The sequence below is a fragment of the Hippopotamus amphibius genome, chromosome 13 (assembly GCF_030028045.1).
Source record: "Hippopotamus amphibius kiboko isolate mHipAmp2 chromosome 13, mHipAmp2.hap2, whole genome shotgun sequence".
Taxonomy (NCBI): domain Eukaryota; kingdom Metazoa; phylum Chordata; class Mammalia; order Artiodactyla; family Hippopotamidae; genus Hippopotamus; species Hippopotamus amphibius.
Window position 1 is genome coordinate 57228408 of NC_080198.1, and position 23346 is coordinate 57251753.

Below are 23346 nucleotides of genomic sequence, written 5' to 3' on the forward strand. Positions count from 1 at the left end.
TTTCAGTAAAAGGTAGCCATGGGACACGTTCACAAATGAACACACCATTTATAGCATGTAAAAGCCAAACTTGTTGTTTTATTCATTGAAAATCATGAAACTGTCATGAAACTGCCTTAAAAGCTTTTTCAGAAACAGAGTCCCTTGTTTACTTACTAAGGAACAAAATATAAAGAACTGTACTTGAGAAGGGATCCACAAATACATTTCCCCCAAAATTTCTATACTCCTCTGGCTTTTCCCTTGAGGACTATGATACTCCCAAAATATTTTGGAAATTTCATATAAAAGTTTTCAGTTGAACTGAAAACTGTAAAGCTAAACTACAATATAGCAACCACAGTAACTCAGGAATATAATTTTCTTTTTTTCCCTCAGAACGAGATAATATTATGATTGTAAAATTACATTTTATATAACATAGATGTTATTTCGGGGGCACAGTTCTACACAGTGGTTTTAGGAAAATCCTCTTTTATGCCATATGGATCCCAGTTTCCTCCTGATAAACGCTACAGGGATTGGTAGGGCCTGGTTCTATCATCCTACTCTATCATAATTTCTGATTGTGAAAAATTGGTAGTAATTAGAAACAGAATAAAACCTTAAATCTAGGAATTATATTTCAATGCTTATAGTTTTCCTAAATCATCATAAATACACAAAACAAATATCACAAAATTCTGTCTGTGAAAAACAAATGTTGAGATGAGAAAAAAGGGAAGATGGATCTATTATTATTTCTCTACTATTGTTGTCTCCTTCCCAGAATAAAATGAGTCTGTTGAGAAAAGGTTTACTAGAACTCTCTCTCTCACACACACACACACACACACACACACAGAGACAGACACAACATGGTACAACAATTTTTTTTAAAAGTCTAGATATTATTGGTCCTACAATCACTTAAATGGCCTTATCAATTAGGCTAATAAGACACAGTAGGTATTTATTGTCCTGAAAGAAGTTTATAAGACAAATTTCTGGTTGTGGTTATGGTTGTTAACAGTAGTTTTAATACTTAATTGTCTTTTTCAGTAATTTAACCAATTCCTCTTCAGTACTTTCAGATAAAGAACAAGCCAAGAGGTAAAAGGAAAAAAATATATTTGCATGAGTAGGACAGATGTCTGGAAAAGGCACCACTAGGTGAGAAGTTTTTAGATTTGAGGCATCAGCAGCTCAGAGAAATATCTCCGGATACACGGGAGGGCCCAGTTCTATGAAAGGACACAGTTGGATGTTCCTCATGGCCCAGCAATGTGGTGCTTTGAGGAATGGCTGTGAACATGGTAAACATGTATGTTAACACATGTATGTTAAGAATGCTTTAGACTCCAAGGGAAACCCCCCAGAGCTCATAGGGGTAATGCCTGACCCTGGGAAAGCAAAGGCATCAATGCAAGGTGAAAAACACATGGGGATAGTGCAGAACTGGGCTTCAACAGCAATCATAGGGGACCAAAGAGTCCAGAATATCCAGCAGGATGTGACGCAAGAACCATCTGCATCAGAATCACCACCAGAATCAGAACTCTGGTGGTAGGGCTTGAGAATTTTTTATAAATCTTTGGCATACTGGGGTTTTAAATCATTGAATTAGATTTGCCTGCTCCCTTTATATTTGAGCCAGAAGGGTTTAGGCAAATAGGAAGGAAAGAGACAAAAGAAAGCATATTATATTCCCTGCAATTAAGACTAATGGGTAGATACACATCTGTTGCTTGAAAAATAAAAGTTGATACTCTATATGCTCAAGTGTACGCAGCAAATCTATACAGTTCATGTTCATTTATGATTGAGAACATCTTCTCCCCTGCTCCACAGAGCTGCCATTTAAAGCACTATTTAAATTTTTTGCAGTTAGAGGTGATATAATTAAACGTTTGTATTGGGTTGGCCAAAAAGTTTGTTCGGGTTTTTCTAAATGAACTTTTCAGCCAACTCAATATATAGATATATTCATATATATCTATATGTTTGCTTTTCTATATGAAGAAATCTCCAGTTATACAGATTCAGATCCTATCTCTCAGGATGCAACCTCATGTCAACTCCACCATGAAGCTTTCAACCACAAGAAAGTTTTCCTCCTTCCAAACTCCAATATCATATTACCTAGACCTTTCATGTGCTTTCATCATCAGTTCCAGAATTGATCCGTTAAAATACATTCTGAAAATAAGCAGGACCCAACTGAAAATAAGCAATATAAAGAAGTTGGACAAAGGTTTGGACAGAAATGAAACTCCTTTGCAGGTCACTGTCAACAGGTTATATCAGTCTAACAGGGGTGAAATAACCCAAGTTTAGGCAGACATTATTACCTGAGTGAGAGGTATCAGCTTCTAATCAAGGACGTAGAGGAGACAATTTGGAAAGGATGGTGTACAGCCAGAGTTCATAGCAGTTCTGCCCCAGTCTGGGACAGGATGGGCTAGAACTAGAAGAATGTTAAAATAAACTTATCTCAAGTGTGTTGAATGATGAGGAGAGACAAGTTATTATTACTTGTCTCTCTTCACCATTCATTACTGGGTATAGGACCAGAATTTCCATAAGCCAAAGATTCAAGAGGGAAGCTCCTGAGAAATAAGCCATGGTAATGGTAAGTCAGTTTATCAAAACTATAACTTTTGGGCTATTAAGTTGTATAACATTTTCACATTCTTCACTTGAGAAAAATGGCATTAATAATTTGTTTCTAAATAATTCTTAATAACCTCAAAGCTAGATTTCAGTGTTTCAAGACAAAAACTCAAGAGGTTTCAGACAAGACAATTTAATATTTAGAATTTGTTGAGAGATAAGGACTTACCATTTTTTGTCTTCCCCCATTTACTACAATGTAAGTATATCTCTTAAAATTATTATTTACTTCTGATTGAACCCCCTTTAGACTATTTCCAAGGTTATTAGTGCTCTGCATTTTAGAAAGGACTCAGATATATTTTAAATTGATAATTGAAAAACAATGTTTTATGAAATTAAGCCCTTCAAAGAATTCTCTCAGTTGTACTGAAACCGAGTTAGAGACAATGAAACAAAGACGCATAGTATTCCTTATAATGCCATATTCAGAATACAAATATAAAAAATGTTTTTTACAGAAAATATATTATGACTATTGAATATATAATTATATACAAGGATATATATACATTTATATGTATATGGATATCGCGATCCATTTCAGAACACTTGAATTAATTTTTAATTTAATACATTGCAATATGGCTTTTTATGACCATTTTATTGGTTTTCTATAAAAGTTATTATCTGTTTTATTATTAATTAAAAGTCCAGTAAATACTAATAGTATAAATTCCACTATACCTGAACAAATATGTAAAATTAAAGTATCTCCATGAGCATGCAGGGGGAGGGAAATCTGATGATTCTGTCTGAATGTTGGGCACCCTTTTGATAGCTCAGCTGGTAGAGTGGAGGACTGTAGACTGGACACGTGTGAATGTTAGGAATGTATCTACTCCTAACCCCATTCCCATCCCACGTGACACTTTTCCCAGCAGCAGCAGTAACAGGTTCATCTGTTGTGTTAAACACTCTGGTCCCCAGTAACCTATTCTCTCTCTTATTTTCAGAACAAAAATTGTTTCCTGCCTTTCTACACACACTTACAAAAGAAAGGATGTCTTCGTGTCAAGCTCTGCTCCATGTTTTGCAAGAAAATATTAGTTGACAATAATTTCTAGCTAATTTCAACCCCATATGAAGGCAGGAACAATGAGGGCTATGTAAACACTGACTAAAAATACAGTGTCCATAGCATTGCCTAGCATAGACTAGATACTCAAAAAGTATATGGTGAATGCATACATGTCTCCTTCAGTTAATAAGTAACTGAATAAAAAGAGTAGGGGAAGAACTACAATCCTATGTTCCTTTTGATACAAAGTTGACTATTGTTAAATCAGAAACTTATTGACTAGTTTCCTTAAGTCAATACTTTTGTCAAGTGCCTTTTAAGGCTGGATAAAATGGACCACAGAGAGAAAGCTGCATCTGTTAGCAAATAAAAATAAAGTCATAAATACTTTCCAAAAGGATGCTGCATGTTGAGTGTCATTTTCTTTGACATATTTGTTACCTTCCTGATCCGATATATGTTGTGTGTGTTTCATTGAGTTTCAAGGCTTCTTAGTGCTTCAAATATGCCTAACAATGGAGAGAAAGATTCCCATGTGCTTTCTAACTGGCTACACTTTGCATACCCATCTTATAAAGGCACACAGATAGTGTTTCATTTTAGATTGAAGGACTGTCATAATGGACACTGCAGCATTATTTTCTGAATCAGCAGTAACAGGAACAGTGTTGCCATTAGTGTGACAAGGGCTAAGACAATTAGATTTAATTTTGATGAAATAGCTGTACCATCCATTTACTAGATCATGTTGAAACATTTCCTCATCCTTTTATGTGTTTGTAATGGCAGGTGCCCTGTGTGCTAGCCCTAGTGTTCTTCTCTGGCGCCCTGACTTGTAACCATGCATACAAAGAATGCATTATAGTCTTGAGAGACTGATTATCTCTATTGTCACATCTCTCCATGGTACCATATAATTGTTTCAGCAAGTAAATTCCTGAAATGCTTAGTACTGCACACTGGATGATTGTCTGCTCAACCTTCCAAAATGCTAGTGATTATCCAATGGGAAAAGGAGGTCTCTTTAGAGGCATTAAGGTTGCAATGTGTTCTTTATGTGCTGACCTGAAAAAAGACAGATATTGTTGCCGAAGCTAACAAGTCAAATGGTAGCTACTGAAATAGTCACAGGGACTATATAGTAAAGAAAACCTGTCTTCAGTGATTCGGACTGTATATTGTAAATGAGTGATTGCATATACCATAAATACACTTTGGTCTTAATAGACAAAAATAAACACTACTTTGATGTTTTGGCCATTGGTTATTTAGATATCAGTCTTTTATTTATATTTTCATTACTTGTTGTAGATAATATGCATACGTAAGGCTATGTCCAGGTGTTAATGTCATAAAATATCACGAGTGAATTCTTCTTCCTAAAAATATATGTATGTTTTAATTTGAAATATCTTTATTTGAATTCTCAACAACAGAAAGAGAAATAAGCAACACATTCAAATTAGAATTTTCCTCTTAATTAAACAAATTTAAATTTCTCAGATGCTTTTAGAGTTATATATGATTATGGCTGAGTGAAAATACAATACTTTGATTATTCGATGGGGCCTAAAACTGATGATCTTCTAATTATCAATTTTCTACTTGTATAGAAATACTTATATTGGTTTCAGAATAAAGTTGGAGTAGGTTTGTAATATCAGTTTACAAAAGAGTAGCGCCTTGTTAAAGAACTGGAAAAAATAAAGTACCGAAAGGAGAGATTGTATTGGTGTCTATACTTTGGAGCTAGTAACTTGGCCAAGTTGATGGGAAGCTGAGTCATTGACAGTTACAAAATTCAGTCATGTTCATGAAGTAAAAAATTATTATTTTAAGTGTAATCATTTGGATATACTTCTGTACCATTAGTAAAATCAATACCCATGGACTACAAGTATTTTAGCAAATATTTTGAGAAACAGGAATATTATGTATTATGGCATTTTTTGACTCTGAATAACTGTTTCCACTTAATGAGAAAATGCAATGGCACCATTTCTGGAGACTGCCTACTTTTCTTCAATTCTCCTGCTGTTTCTACACTTAAATATTTTCTTTACAGGCACTAATTTGTATGCCAGTGTAGTACTGGATTGACAGGTAAATTACCCTTTATAAACATTAAGAATATTCACAAGATAAACTATTATACTAAAATACATCACAGAGCTTAGATTTTTTTCTTGACCTTAGTCATGAAAAATATTACTTTTGAATCTGTAATAGAAATGAACATAAATTATAACATCATTTAAAAGAGATTTCCCCCCTCCCATACAATAGAATACACAAGAAAGCCAAACTCTCAAAAAGAAAATAACTAAGCTCTGATTCTTCCTTTAGAAATCAGTACGCACAACCTCAAATTAACTGCAAAATCTTTGTATATGACCCAGGCAATAGAACAGACACCAATTGTTACCTTTGATCTTCCAGAGAGCTCTATTTCCGGATTTGGCTGTGGTGTCTGCCAAATATAATTTTGGGTTTGTATCAGATTTTCGTTGTTGTAGCATATTTCATTGTACTTCCAAAAGAGATTTATAGCCATGTCTTCCTGAAACAACGAAATTAGACTGGCAATTTGGAAGTAGTACATAAGGTTACATGAGTGCTTCACTTTGGTCATGAATAAAAAAATGGAGAGAGTCTTCAGAAGTTTCTAGATAACTTTTAAGGCATTTACATTACATAAATTATTGAAATAAAATTCTTGTTATATTTCCATAAAATTATATTTCTATATAGTTATATTTACATAAAGTTATTTAAATTTCTATAAATACATCCATATACATTTCAATGATAATATTTATAATAATATTGTTAACTAGACATTTTTTAGTACTTGCTAGGTGCCTATCCCCTACCTTATTATAGAGAAATCTAGTGTCCAACTGAAGCATGAAAACAAGCTAGGGTAAATTTTGACTTTTTGTATACTGCAAATAAGCAACCATTTATACAAATAGGCTGAAATCCAGTACTGTGTCTATCAGTGATAAATTGTAAACCAGATAAGACATTTATTACTTCCCATTTGGAAATTTTCCTCAATTTTCAAATGAGAAGCTTTAAAGAGAGAGAGAGGAAGAGAGGGAGAGAGAGAGAGAAAGAGACCTGCTCTAAAACCCTTAATTTAAAATTCACGTACATCTACATTAGCCTATTTGATATTTTTACTTAATAATTTAAAATCATTGCTTCCTAAATGTGATATTGTAAAAAAAGAAAGGAATATTGATATTAACATAGTAAAAAGACATTATATTTACCTATTAATTCCCATAAATGTATTTCCCAAATGTACAAGTAGAGATGAATACATCTCTCTGTATATACCCTCACACACACATAGTCATGCTCAAAACACCACTGTGCTTTCAACAGAAAGTATATCACACACATATGTCAGGTACAATGATCCAGACCCTATTTCTAACCAGAAATATGGGCCCTGTCAATCATTTCATCTCTCTAGGAATTTAGTTTTCCCTTCTGTTAAAAACAAACAATAATTAATTTATATTTTTGCTATAGCAAAATTACCAAAACACTATTTGCTCTGAAATATCAACTATTACTTACACGTATTTTATATATATATATATAAACATTTACATCTAGTTAGATTATTCAAAAGAACATTCCTTGACACGTTTTTTTAAAAAAGTTAAACTTTGCAGAGAAGGTAAAATTAGAATGTAAAAGCATTTAAACTTAGTACAATATATGTTATATACAATGCTAAATAATGAAATTAATACGGTCTGCACAGCAATTAACATTTTTAAGAACATGGTCCTTATTCACACTGCTCTGATGATTTGTATCTCCATAATATATCTCAGTATTATTGAGAAAGTGCCCATGGTCTAATGCTAGCTAAGTGTTTTAGTCATTGTTCTGCTTTTTGCATGTGACCGTATTAATACACCTAGCCAGCCCCTTCCTCCCATCCCTACAAAAGGATAATCTCCTAAAGACTTCAAGGGCTCATATGGGACCCCTGAGATAATATCCTCTAGGAATAAAGGCAAACTAGAAGTTATCTTCAATTATTGGTTGATACCTTTATGGGGAAAAAAAAATTGGCTTTGACCTGTAAAGAAAAGTATATAGTGAAATCCAGATAGGTAGTTTATAGATCTAAAATTCAAAGTTAAAAAATAAAACTTTTAGAGGAAAATATAAGTGAATATATTCATTACACAAGCTTTAACAATGTTCCTTAATCATGATACATAAAGCATTACCTATAAAATAACGTATTTAAAAATTGGGCTGTAATAAGAATTTATGCACCAAAAAAGGCATCATTCAGGTCATAAAAGAGAAGCTACAGAATGAAAGAAGATATTTCAACACATAAAAAACAAAAAGAACTTGTATCTACAAAATATTTATCAAAAATCCTACAAACTAATAAGAAAAATATATAAATATTAAACAAATGTGTAAATTAGTAGATAGACAAAAGAATTAAATAGACACTTCAAGAAACAACATATCTAAATGGTCAGTAAACTTTTGAGAAGTTGCTCAACTACATCAGAGAAATGATTATTAAAACCATAATGAGTACACAACCACACACTTGTGCACACAATAGCAAAGCAAAAACAAAAACATCATGAAAAGAGCAACATAAAAAAACAAAAACAAAAGGCTGCAAGTTTTGCTGAAGGTGTAGAGCAAAGGGAACTCACACATCAGCAGTGGGAGTGTAACTGTTATAACCCCTTTGGAAGACTGGTGGTATATATTAAGCTGACCATACTCAAAACTACACATATATATATGTTATATGCATAAGTCCAAATGTCCATCAGCACTAGAATTGATAAATAAATTGTAGTGTATTCCCACACTCATTATTATTTATAAATTTAAAATGAATGAACTAGTGTTCCATACAAAACATGACAAAATCTGGGAACAAATAATTTAGGTGGTTTAAAACACACACAAGAGAGTACATAATACTGTATATAATTCCAATTAGATAATATTTAAAAATAGGGTGAACCTAAAAGTCAGGGCAATATTTACTTTTCGAAATATGGGCTTGAGAGAAGACAAACCATTTTTGTTTGAAATAACACAAGCATATTGTTTTAAGCTGCAATTATTATGGTAATTTGTTACACAATAATAGATAACTGATCCACTACATATGATGCTGTTGAGCCCTGACTCAGAGTGGAACTGTTTTTAAGTCTATCCCTGGAAAAATGCAAAGACCCCTTTTACAAAGAAGAACAGTTATTATAATATATGTTTACTATATTGAATGCCAGGGATCTTATTCTCTTACATGTGTGTTTATCCATTTTTGTAGAGTCTTAATTATTAAAAATATTATGCTTCTGTTAAAAAGGAGACTCCATAATTTTCACTTATTTCTCCTAATTCTGCATGTTAGCGGTACACAGAAAAAGGTAACTCTCTCCTAATAGGACAACCCCTCACACGTGAGAAGCAAACTCTTAAGATTTATTTTAGGTATTTATACCTCTATGGCTTCTGCATATACATACAAAATACAAGTTCAGCATTTCTGCTAATTTTACCTACTAAAATTTTCCAGAAAGAAGAAATTTTAGTGAATTCTTGGTAAGAAATGTCAGACCAAAAGGATTGGTACTGCCCCAGGTTCTAAAGGTCAATGGGCTTATTAAAGAAGGAGGGTGAAAGATTTCTTGAAGCAGGTCTCCATCATCGAAAATGCACTTGCTAGTCCCCAGAAACCCAAATCTTCAAGCTGTTCACAAGGCAATATTTATAAATCTTTTATGAAAGGGTCAAGGCTAGGGTATTGTGATACAGGCTATCATCACTAGAAATAACATAATAGGTCCTGCAGAAGGCTACCTGGGTAGGTCCAGCACACATGATAACAAAGCTGAATCACCAATACTAGTTACATAAGAGCCATGAGGATTATTATAGTTGAATTCCATCTTTCTTAATAAATAAACCATAATTAAGTACATAACAACTCATATCAGAATATATTCAAATAGTCCTCAGAAAATTCAAAACATGCTAATATTTTTAAGATTTCCTAATCTCAAAATGCTTACATTAATGATTAAATGTCATATACAGAATTAATTTTCAAAGAAAACCTTGCTATGCTGAGACTTGAATAACATTTATAAAGTCATGCAGCCTTGATATCCCATACAGATAATGCAGATAAACTGATATCTTGAAAAGTATCCTAACTCAGAAATCTGGATTCAAAACTAACTTAAAAAAGGCATACATAGCTGAACTCAGAAGCTGAAAAAAAAAAGCTTCTTGGGGCTCCAAGTGGAGAACATAGTAGCGAATACAGTGGTAAGCAGAACTACAGCTACTTGTCCAGGAACTGGAAACAATATTTTAGGTCTACCAAAATTGGAGGTTTACAACTGAGACCCATGCAAAACAAACACATTAGCCACAAGGATAACGAGAAAAGTGTGCCCACTAATAAAGGCCTATGTCTAGTAACTCCTCTGTTTGTACCAGCACTGGATGGGAAGAAATATAGCCCATGAAAACTTAAGAATTCTATCGCCCTAACTTCCCTTGTAGCTTTGGAGTTTAAAGTATGAGTATATTACAGGAAATCCCAAACTAAGAAATTAACCTAATATGGCATGGAGATAGTGGCATCTCAACTTACCTGAGAAAGCAGCTTTTCTCTGAAGACGCAACATCAAAGCAAGCTTCACAGAATTTCTACAGATAGCTTCCTGTTTGTAAGGCTCATAATCTTAAATCTTCCAACACACAAGGAAGCAGCTATGAGTGAAAATCCATAGAAACTACACATAGCACAATTAATCTGCTCAAAGAATTAAGGTATTAAGTAACCAGATATAAAATACAAATAGGTCCACACAAATGTTTAGAAGAGTCACACCCCTGATTTAAGAATAAGCAAGCATGCCCGAGCAAATGTGCTTTCTAGACTTGACAAATATAATCATTAGCAGTAAGAATCCAGAGCTAAATCAGTCAACTAGATATGGATGACAAGATAATTGATGCTGCTGGATGCAGATGTGAAGAAATTACTGAGATTTGCAGCATACTTTTATGAGAAGCAGAAATAAGAGGTAATAAAAATAATTGATGATAAAATGAGAGGGTCCTAAATTTGCCTTATTGGATTTCAAAAAGAAGAAAAAAAGAGAAAATGAGGGGCAGACAGTATGTATATATATATATGTGTATATATATATATATATACTGAGAATGACCCAGAACTGATAAAAACAAAACAAAACAAAACAAAACAATAAAACATGAATCTTCTTATCTAGGAAGTACAACACATCCCAAACAGAACACATTAAAAAAGCTCCATACTACAAGAGATTGTACTTTTACAAAGATGACTGCAACAGTCTTGTACTCCAAATGCTTTCTATAATGCAATTGTATCACTCTCCTACCAAGAGGAGAAATTGAATTCCTTTCCCCTTGAATCTGGGATGGCCTTGGAATTTGTTTGTAAACCAACAAATGTGGAGGAGGAGATGCTGCTTAACTGCCATAGCTTGGTCAGAAGAGGTCATGGGGCTCCTTCCTCTTTTCAGATGCTTGCTCTTAGCAAGTTTCCTCTCATGAATCTTCCTCTTGGAGCTTCGCCCGAGGCTGTGAGAAGCTCTCGCCCAAGCCACATGGGGAAGCCATGTGTAGGTGCTGCACTGAACTGCTCAAGCCCAGCACAGTCTTAGCATCACCAGAGCTGAGGTTTCCAACATTGATGGTAAGAGGCCCCCTGAAGTTTCCAGGACCCAGCTGTTCAAATCTTCCCTGCTGAGGCCCCAACCATTCTGGAGCAGAGAGAAGCTAACCCTGCTATGCCCTCCCTGGATTCCTGATCCACATAATCCCTGTAAGCTTCATAAAATAGCTGTTTTATGCCACTAAATTTAAGATGCTAACTGGCATGTTTACCTAGATACATGGCAGTTTCCCTGAAGAATGAAAAAAGGAAATTAGAAGATCTTAAAAATCAGTCTGATAATTTGCTAGTCATATATCTATTAAATGGCTTGTCTCAAGAATATGCAGAAAACAAGAAAAAGGCACAAACCTGATAGAAATAAATGGACGAAAAGGACAAAAACCTTGAAAAGACACAATGGCAGAAGATAACTAGATGTCCAATAAGCATTATATACTCAATCAGATCAGTCATTGGGAAATCAAATGAAACCATACACAATACAACTCACCATACCAAAATGGCTCAAATGAAAAAAGTGAAAACTACCAAGTGTCAGTGACATACAAAGCAACTAGAATCCATATAAACTGTTGGTGAGACTGTAAATTTGTACAACTCTTTTAGGAAATGTTTTTAAGGTATCTACTCAGGCAGAATATGCCTAACCTGTAGCCCAGTAAATTCAGCTTCTAGGTATAACCCTAACAGAATTACATACATATGTTCACCAAATAAACAAAACCAAAACACATGCTAGAATATTCATATATATATATTCATGCTCTTCTGAGCTCAAATATCACCAAAAGCAGAAAGAGATATATTTTAATATAGTCACACAATGTAATACTATATAGCAATGAGGATGAACAAACTATACACATGAATGAATATATATAAATGTCATAAACACAACATGGAGCAAAAGATGTCAAACATAAAATAGTACATACTGTATAATCCCATTTAGGTAAATCTAAAAGCAAACAAAAAATAACAAAGATTGACATAAGAATGAATAATATGCACCAGTTAGAGGAAGGAGGTTAATTTTGAAGGAACCTGAACAGGGGTTCTGGGGTATTGGTAATGCCTTGTTTACTCATCAATGGGAGTTGGTTGCACTGGTTCGATTTGTAGAATCTATTAAGCTATAAACTTGTAATATCTTTCTGTATATTTAACATACTTCAATATATTAATGATATACTTAAATATTCAAAGAATATTTAATATATTTCAATAAAAGTTTTTTTAATAAAAGCAATTGGTAACATGAAGTGGGTTTTCTACAAAGGAATCAAAACAGTAGAAGGAAGCCATAATACAGTTAAATAATATCTTTAAAGAATTAAAAGAAAATAGATGTCAGTTAGAATGTTATGCCCAAATAGATTAATCAAAATGAAGGTGAAATAAAATACTTTAGAGAAAACCAAAGTGGAGGGAATTTATTCATAATAGGAATTTCTAGAATTAAGTTTCTCCACGCTGCAGAAATTTTTGAACCATGCAAATAACTAGTTCCCAGAAATTCTGAATCAGTATATCTGAGCAGTGCCAGGATATATGGGTTTTTAAAAACCATTTCCTGCATTTCAAAATGCAGTCAAAGTTAAGATTGATTAGGATTAGAAAAATTTCATATTTAAATTCTAAGATCAAGGAAATTATAATGTTTCTATTCAGGTTGTCAGCTACTAAAAACATCATTTATACTCCCAAGTGTTCATTTCTTCTCTCCAATCAGGCTATAAATTTCTTGAAGCACATCTTTTTTGGTTGTTTTTCTTTTAACTTCGTGGTCTTCAGCACAGTGGTCTTTTCAACTCAGAAAGAGATTTCGGAATTGAGCTTATTAGATGGTACATTTAATTTAATTGTATTATTTTGGGCCAAGAACTTTTCTCTTTTTAGTTGACAAACAATATCTCTAGAAATTCTCCAGACCCAAAAATAACAATAATTAATTAATTAAAATTATACATATATACACACATATAAAAACTATATACAGTCTTCCCTCAGTATCCATGGGAGACTTGTTCCAGGACCCTCCAGAGATACCAAAATCCCCAGATGCTTAAGTCCCTTATATAAAGTGGCATAGTATTTGCATATAATCTACACATATTCTCCCATATACTTTTTTTTTCATTTTTTTTATTGGAGTATAGTTGCTTTAAAATGTTGTGTCAGTTTCTGCTGTACAACAAAGTGAATCAGCTATATGTATACATACATCCCCTCCCTCTTGGACCTCCCTCTCACTCCCCCATCCCACCCATCTAGGTCATCACAGAGCACTGAGCTGAACTCCCTGTGCTATGCAGCAGGTTCCCACTAGCTAGTGTATCTATGTCAATCTTAATCTCCCAATTCATCCCACCCTCCCCTTCTCACCCTGTGTCCACAAGTCCTCTCTCTTCGTCTGCGTCTCTATTCCTGCCCTGCAAATAGGTTCATCTGTACCATTTTTCTAGATTCCACATATATGGGTTAATCTCTAGGTTATTTATAATACTTCACACAATGTAAATATCATAAAAATAGTTGCAAATACAATGTAAATTCTATGTAAACAGTTGCTGGTGCACAGCAAATTCAAGTTTTGCTTTTTGGAACAACTTTCTGAAATTTTTTTCCTGAGTATTTTTGGTCTATGGTTGGTTGAACTTGGTTGAATACCAGGATGTGGAACCCATAGATAGCCAGGACTGACTGTGTACACACATATAAACACAAACCTGATAGAAACAAATGGACAAAATCTATATGTGTATGTTTATACACATGTATCAATGCAAGAGTAATGACTTCATGTAGTTGTTCAGCTATCTCTCCAAAGAAATAGACTGATTTGGCCAGTCACAAATTGCAAGTAAATCTTATGAATCAGTTCACTCTTTGTTACTGGTATAGTATTTCACTTTTCTATGCAATTAAGTTAAATGTGAGGAAGACACTTTATAATGTAGTGATTAAAACTTTTACACCAGCATAAACAGCACATGTTTCAATCCTGGCTATGGCAGTTAATTGGACCATAACTATATTTTTCCTTAATTTCTTTAATTTTCTCATTTATAAGTGTGGGAAGTATTAATACTATGATAATTATGTGAATTAATTTAAATAATTGAAAATGCCTTTATCAATACTCAGTAACTGTCAGTGATTAATATCATAAAAGATTATTTGACTTTAAATCATCTAGTCTTTCAAATATCCCTGTTTGAATTTGTTTATAATTTCTTTCATTTTAATTTGGATCTTTACAGGTTTCAAGTATGTGCTTCAATAGATCCAACAGATATATTTTCCCATTGAAAATATAATTTAAATTATTCTGCTTCAAAAAATGTTAAAAACAATATCTTAACATCAAAAAATAAAATAACTACATAAATGTAATCATGATTAATTTTTCAATTACGTTTAGATTATTTTTAATAATTTTGTGGAATTAATTTATACCACTTTTGAAGTTCTTTAATATACTTCAAATTATAAAAATGTAAGTGTGAAATAAGGATTTAAAATTATCATTCTTTTAAATCTAAAATTTTTGAACTTCTTGCAAATGAGGCCAAAAACTTACCTTCAGAAATAATGCAGAAAGCAGTTATTTTAAATGAAAGATATGCCCACAAACTCAGCCACTTCTGACCATTAAAAGGTTTTGATCACTTCTCTACTTATGTTTGATGATGAAGGTGACATATACTAATCAGGCTTTTCACTGTTACTTGCTCAACCTTTTTCTATCTAGATTTCTAGAGAATGTGTTTGATACGAAGATGTGATTTAGAATCAATTTCAGTGAGTACAAGACTGAATTTTAAAAAGGTAATGAATTTAACTTCCAATGAATTAGAAATTTTACATAATTTCTTATAATATCAATTTGGGATATTCAAACAAAAAATTATGTCAAGGTTTTATACATATATATATGAGAAATAGCATTTCCATATAATTTCCATATGAACTTCATAACTTAAAACATCACTGATTCCAATAATGAAACTATACAAAATATTTAAAACATCTGAAATAAAAAATATTTAAAACCATTTTATTTGAGGCATTTTTTCTCTGCTACGTTTAACTATGAACTATTAAAATTCATAAAATATTGCACAATTAGAGAAGAGAATTTCAATCTTCTTGAGCCTTATTTTAATATATTGTATATTATGATAAAAGTTTGTATTTTCCACAAGTGGGATAGGAAATATTTTAAGAGCTTTTTGGACTTCTTTATTAAAAGGCTGCTAATAGATCTTTTATCCTATTGAAAGATTTTAAGTGTCTTAACTCCAAAAGAAAAAGAAGAGGAGGTGGGAGAAATGGGTGAAGGGGGTATTTTTAAAAAATTTAATTCACAAGAGATTAACAACCCAATCAAGTATTAACAAACACCAATAAATAATTCTGGGAACAATGGAAAAGTTTTAAATCACAGAAAAACACAATTGTAGGCACTGGTATACTAGCCAGGGTTCTCCACAGAAACAGAACTAAAAGGAGATAGTATATACAGAAAGAGAGGAATTTATTATGGAAATTGACTCATTCAATTATGGAAGGTGAGACCTTCCATAATTTACCACCTTCAAACTGTGGAACCAGGAATGCCAGTGTTGTAATTCAGTCTGAGGCAGAAGGCCTGAGAGTCAGGAATGCCAATGTTCAAGGTCAGAATAAGACGGATGCCCCAGCTCAACCAGAGAGAAAATTTGCCCTCCATTTTTTTGTTCTATTCAGGCCCTTGAAAGATTGGATGATGTTAACCTGCATTGGTAAGGGCGTTATGGTTTACTCAGGTGACCAGATCAAATGCTAATCTCTTCTGGAAACACCTTTACAGACAGACCCAGAAATAACGTTTTACCAACTACCTGGGCATCCCTTAGCCCAATCAAATTAATATGAAATTAACCCTCACACCCACGGAATAATCTCAACCCTTAAACTGTGTGTTTTAGAATTCACAGAGGCTGAGAGAAGAATGAATTTTGACCAATCTGTAAGTATTACTTTAAAACTGTACTTTGAAAAGAAATTCAAGCCACCTAAAACATTATACCAATTTATTTGCCATAGTGCACAATACATGGGCCTGACTTTAATCTCTATAATGCAAAACTGAAAGTTTAAATTACTAACAGTCTCATGAAAACAACTCTTGAAACTTAATACTCCAGGGTCGTTAAAAGAAAAACTGGGTCTTTACTAGAGAATTTATTAGCTACTAGTTTTTTTATTTGATAATATTATCATTTATAATAAATTAATAATTTAGCATTCTAATTTCAATATGACTTTCACAAAAATTAATTACTTTACCAAGGCAGCAGAATTATGGAAATAGTACTAGATATGAATTTAAAAGAACTATGCTTGGAGTCTTTTCTTCCATTTTACAGGTCTGTTGCCTTGGGCAAGATACTTAAGCTCTCTGATCTTTAGTTTCTTCATATGTAAAATGGGGATAAGAAAATAACATATATTTCATAAGGTTAAACTAGGTAGATTTACTTAGGCCAGGAAATAGATATTTGTCAAGTGAGAATTCTGTAAACTCTGAATATATTAAAATTGAAAAACTTAAAAATGATTGAATTAACAAGATTCCAGACATACAAAAGATAAAAGCAGGACAGTCTGCTGTTAGATATATTACTCTAATTCCTATTGAATTACTATGAAGTATACCTAACATAGGAATATAATCAATTTATTCATTCAATTAACTTACATATGCCAGAAGTTAATTATTGTATTATAGCTGATCCAACTTTTAAATTCTAGTTAAGGATATGACCACAGTCATTACATCAATGGCCATTAAATACAGCTCTCTATCAAACTGGGAAAAAATATTTTGATTTAAATTTTTAAACATCTGAACATTTCCAGGATTGACTGAGCAAAATTCTATAATCATTCACTATAATCACTTAAATGATGTACTAGAGTCCTTAATTTAACCCAGATATTTCTTTTTCACCCTAACCAGTGCATTCTATTGTCTGTGTAATCTAGATATTAGAAGTGAAGAGAAACTGAAATATTGATGTCAGTGAGCTAAGAAGGCTAATATAAAACTAGCAAAAAATTTAAAACTATTTCTTTTTTTTCTTGTGTAGTTTTGTGTATGGTGACCAATAAATTATACTATATATCTGATTAAATTACAAACTATGAACACATTAAAGTATATATGTTTATGACAGAGAATTACTTTTGTTTCTTCACAAATTTATAACTTTAATATTAATATACAAGACTTGTAAACTGTCATTCACTTTCATGGCTAAGATATTAAAAATATATAAAGTTATGGATTTCAATATTTTAGTTGTATATTCGCAGCCCCAAAGAGCCAAATGTTTATGAAACATAACAGCAGGAAACAGGTTGAAAATGTTTGTTTTTAAAATACTTTACACTAAAAGATATAGATTTATAGAGATTAATTATGATATAACCTAATGATCTAATTTCCAAGGAAATTTCCTTTAAGGAAAGCATATTTTTTTAAATTTCTTTAGTAATTTAGTAAGCAAATTTCCTTGACTATTGCCCAACAATGTTATTTAACATTAAATTACTTTACATGTCAAAATAGTTTCTTGAAAGTTTCTGATTTGTAAATACATTTAAATGTACATATATTAACACAGATTTAGGCATACTATGGACTTCTAAATTATTATGTGGCATTATATAAAGATCAAATATTCAATTTTATATTAAATATAATTATGTTCAATATTCTACATAGACAGCTGAAAGAAAATATGAAATTCAGCATTGCATGATGTATCTTAAAAACTATTACTGGAACCATGTTTGCATTCTCAGTAAAAGACCATTTTAAGTGTTGGGAATTTATAATATATTCCCTTTTCCCTGTTTCATAGTAATTTTAGTTCTTCCATAGTTGATTCAGTAGTCAACATGAGCTTATCAAAAACAAGTTTCACCAAATTGCATTCACTTTGTTTTCAGACAGGATTTCTAGTTTATAATCAGAAGGAAGTCTTGGATATAGTAGATCTTGTTTTCTATAAATAAGATACAAAGTGTTTAGCTATTTGTCAGAATTCTGTAGGGATTCTAGGAGTGGATAGAGGAGTTGTTTCATTCCTCTGCATGGCCTTTTTTAACTCTAATAATATCTGATCACATTTTTTCAGTTCTATACACTAGTTTTATTCTGTTCTAGGACAGGAGCTGCAGTGGCTGTGTCACTTATTCAGTGATATGACTTTAACTTGAGTACCTAGCACTATAATTCTTCTATTTTTCCACTGATGTCCTAATATGGTTTTGTATCCCATTTGTTTACTTGACACAGATTAATAATAAGCATTAAGCTTTGAACTTGACTCTAGAATCAAGCCAACATAAACTTGTCATATATAGAGGGAAACAAAATACGTGATAAAATCTTCACTTAAAACACAGCTGACCCTTCCTATCCTGTCTTGCCCTTGGCCCTTAGTATTCTATACACAGTCTCTCCAAACATACATAGGGTGTCCAAATATTTTCAGGCTCTATAAAATGTTTATCTTCTGTCTAAATCATATTAAACATCTGTCATGTCCCCATATATATTTATGGATCATTTTACTTTCAAAACTTATGCTCCTTATTACGGCAAAAGTCACTAATCTTTAAGGTATAAACTTTGGGATCATTGCCTACATGCTCTTAACTCCTAACACAGTTATGAATTTCAACCAGTTCTACCTCCCAAATTTCTCTCACTATTATTTAATTTTCTCAGAGTCTGTTGTTGCTGTCCTATTCTGGCCACTGTCTCACTTATCTTACAGAAACAACCTCAAATTTGTCTCCCTGGACTTGGTAGTTACATTAAATGCACCATTCAATCCATCCTTCACCCAGTCTCCAAACTTATTATACCAATTTCTTATTTAAACCCTTTAATTGTTCCAATTTAACTCAAAACTTCCTGATTTACAAGTTGCTCATCAAGAACCAGTTTAGCATCTTAAGTATATTTCTAAATTATTTTCAGTACTATTAAAGTGCCATATTCATTATGTTCTAGCTCACCTCTTTACCTTTGAGAAGGATATTCTCTTTCTGGGAAATATTTTCCCCTCACACTCACCTTCCTTTCTTTGACATACACTGATTATCAGTTTATAAATTATCCTTCTTTAGGATCACGTTTTCTGACCTCCAGCACACTCAATTTTGAATGTTTCATGTGTGAATTTATGCAACCTTAAGACCAAATCTCTATCCCTATAAGAGAACATGCCCTATTTTGTAATTTCTTATTTGCTTGTCTCTTTCTGTCTTTAGCACAGAGTGAAGACTCAATACAATTTGTGAGAGGGAAAAAATGAATGGAAAAAAGGAGGGAAGAAGGGCAGCAGGAAGTGAGGGAAGGGAGAAGGGAGGGGAAAAAAAGAATGACTAAAGTAAAAAGACAATTAATTTTAATCAAATAAGAAGTACTTAGCTGTTATCAACTCATGCTTCATTTGAAAGAATTAATTCATTTCTAATAACTATAATATCACTTCTAATTAAAAACACATATTTTCATCTTCCTTAATATTGCATGCTAGGAGTGACCACCAATGACATTTTTCAATATGTGAAAGTTATAGGCAGGTTTTTACTTTTTCTTCTCTATTTTTATTTCTTAAAATCATGATGTGCTACTCATTGAAAGAAAAAACTCATCGGAAGAAAAAAAATATATCCCAGGTGATAAAATTACAATTATAATAGAAAAATAGAAAACAAGCTATTTGATATCTTTTTCTTAGTAATATTACAACTTTTTAACATTTTAAAACTTTGTTATTTTAAGTGCTATCATCAGGTATTTAATTGAACAGAGCTGACAAAATATTAAAATGTAATATATTGCTCATTTGTTCAATATTTTTACTAACTCAATGAGATTCATCTGCAGGCTACTAATTTACTCTACTGCATGATTCATTATTTCAGAACACTATTTAATTTGAAAATCTCAGAGATAAGGTGATGATAGTCTGTATAAACACACAAGTTAAATTATCTTGCTAATATGAAATTCAGAAGTGAGACTCAGAGCATAAGATACAAAGAATGAAAAAGCTAGTTAGAAAACATTAAGAAAGGCTGTGGTTTATAAAAGGAGAATTTATAAAAGGAGAGAGAGAAAAATTCCTGCCATATCCTTATTTCAACTTGTTTTCAATGCAGATGCCACGTATTTAAGGTGAATAATTTTTTATTCACATGATAAATATTGAATCAGTATTTGGTATCAGAGCTTAGTAATTCTTTGGGACTAAAGTGTGAATTTAATTTGAAAAAAATAGCATATAAGTCTCTCACAAAAAAGATGTTAGCTAAACAGCTATTTGAAAATCATGCTGGGCAATGTGGGAATATCAATATAAATTCCAGAAAGCTGAAATGTAATTGTAAAAACTTTTATTCAGCTACAAATGGGATAAAATTAATTTGATACGTTCCCAAGCAAAAAGGGAATTTCACAGAACCATCTCCCCCATTCTTTCCTCCCTCCCCTCCTTTCTCCCTCATTCTGTCTTTATCTCCCACATTCCTCTCCCCCTCCCCCATCCCCTTTTACTCTTACTACTCTCCTCTGTCATTTCTAGACGTTCCTTCTTTTTTATGCAGACCAGCTTCATCAACATGGCACAAACCAGGGACTATCAAAAACTCCAACTCCTCCTATCACTGCTACTCGGAAGGAAACACAGGTCACTGTCCTGGGAAAGGGTGCTGATTCGCCCAGTTTGAGTCAGCTGTTCAAGCAACTGTGCTTCTACTTACATCCGAGACAGCAGAGGATTCTAAGGTAAAATCTCCCATCTAAACCACATGTTTGAGAGAATTTTCCAGATTCAGAGAGGGTGATGTTTTTGTCAGAAAAACTGTAGATGGCCTTTTACGAGATGTTCTGGATTACACAGGAACTGAAGGAGGCAAAGATAAACTGACGACATTTTTTCTAAGGGATATTTTCTAAAGGTATATAACAATGTCTATATATCAAGGGGAGAACCAAGGCTATTTCTCTGTGAAGGGATCTAAAATTAACTACAATTAGTCAATACATCCATTGAAAGCTTTTTCTAAAAGCTACTTCCTTCTTGTTCTCTTTGTGCTGTCCTGACAGCAAACTATTATACTTTGGCAAATGTACTTTCTGGCATTCATAGGGGAGTCACACACAATCGAAGAGCAAAAGGCCATGTTCATCCCTGTTCCAGGGAGAGTGAAAGCAAATAAACAGGCTTGCCAGGGCATAATGCCTCACAAACCCATTTCTGGTCTGGGAGTTAGCCCAGAGTAGGGGAATGCACATTCAGGCTGCTGCTCTGCCCAAGTCCATCTCAAAAGTTTGTTTACTCTTCATGACTCATGATAATATCAATGTTCTCATGGTGCCTTAATTTGAGATCCAAAGACTCACTTCATTTTTTTATTTCCATGGAATCACCTAGTATTATCAAGCCTTTATAATTTTCTAGATATTATGCTTAAATTTTCTCATTAAATTTTTCTTAATCATGACAATGTTAGTTCTTTTTATTCTCATTTTTGAAGCAAGAAAACAAGGAAGAAAGGTTGAAGAAATTCTCCAGGGTCACATAACCAGGAAAAGTGTGTGAGTTTTAATCACAGCTATGACTGACACTGTTGTCCACCATTCTTTATACTTCATCTACTACAGAGTTTAAATACATCTGAAATACATTGCTATTGTCCACTGTACTAATTCCATTTCTATTACCTGGTGCTTAGATATTCCCAATGGTCTTCCCCAGGTCTCTCCTTACTTCAGTCTTTCCTTCACATTCCTGCTATATCAGTGTTCTTCCACATCATTGCAAAGTGGCACCCATCTTCAAAAACCTTCAGGACCAAATGAGATAACTTACATACCATTTTCTTATCCATTCCTGATGAAAGCTAGGTATCCAGTGTAATCCTTAATAGGGTGAACACTGGTTGTTAATTGCAACACAGTCTGATCCAAATAGCCCCCAATTCTACTCTATACTTAAGTAAATGGGCACTTATTTAAGGTCCTCTTTGAATATCAATCAACATCTTGGTGCTGCCTAATCTGTGTCGGTCAGAAATCATTGGCTCTGTGTCTTAGCTCCTATGAACTCATCTGACATGCCAGGTGTGTCACATTTATATGTGTGTTGTATTTATCCTTTATGTGACTATTTGGCATGTACTTGAGACTTGAGGTTAGGTACCGTGTCTTCAACTTTTTGTATACCAAAGAACATCTAACAACTGCCTTGGCTATAGATCATCCAAGGGAGGTGGGGGTGGGGGGAAGACTTACTTTCTCTTAGTTGCTTGTGATCTCATTTAATTAATTATAGGTAATGTCATAGTGTCATAGTGGGATTAAAATATTTTCAAGTAATCATTTTAGTTTTCTAGCTAAGGTTTTACCATCTACCTGCTCAGTGATTTTTTTTTTTTTTAATTGCAAGGAATGAGAGAGATGAACTCAGTTTGTGGAAGGGGAAGGCTATTATGACATAGGTGATGTCTCCACCAGACATAAAGGAAAAGTAAAATAGAGAACACCTGCTCCTAGAAGGAAAGAAAGAGAATGAGGGGATAATTGTAGGGAATTCATATTATCAGAGAAATATGTTCCTGTTCCTATCCTCCATGACAAAACCCTAGAAAGTGAGATGTTACATAATTGGGGTAGAAAGGTAAGAGATTGTACCTTTATTTACTTCTGGAATTTTGTAAGGTGTCCGCTCAACAGGTATTTCCAAATTAAGCCAGAAGGTGTAAAACAAACTAAAAATGATGGCATGACATGGCAGGCAGAGAGAGGACCAGAGTGGTACTCCAGAGACTTTTATAAGTTCTATTCATC

The 23346-nt window shown here is 33.1% G+C and overlaps 1 pseudogene; it reads left to right on the forward strand.

Moving 5' to 3' along the window:
* The first annotated feature begins 15993 nt into the window (after positions 1 to 15993).
* The window catches only part of LOC130834462 (39S ribosomal protein L9, mitochondrial-like), a 34992-nt pseudogene continuing 27639 nt past the window's right edge, over positions 15994 to 23346 (forward strand).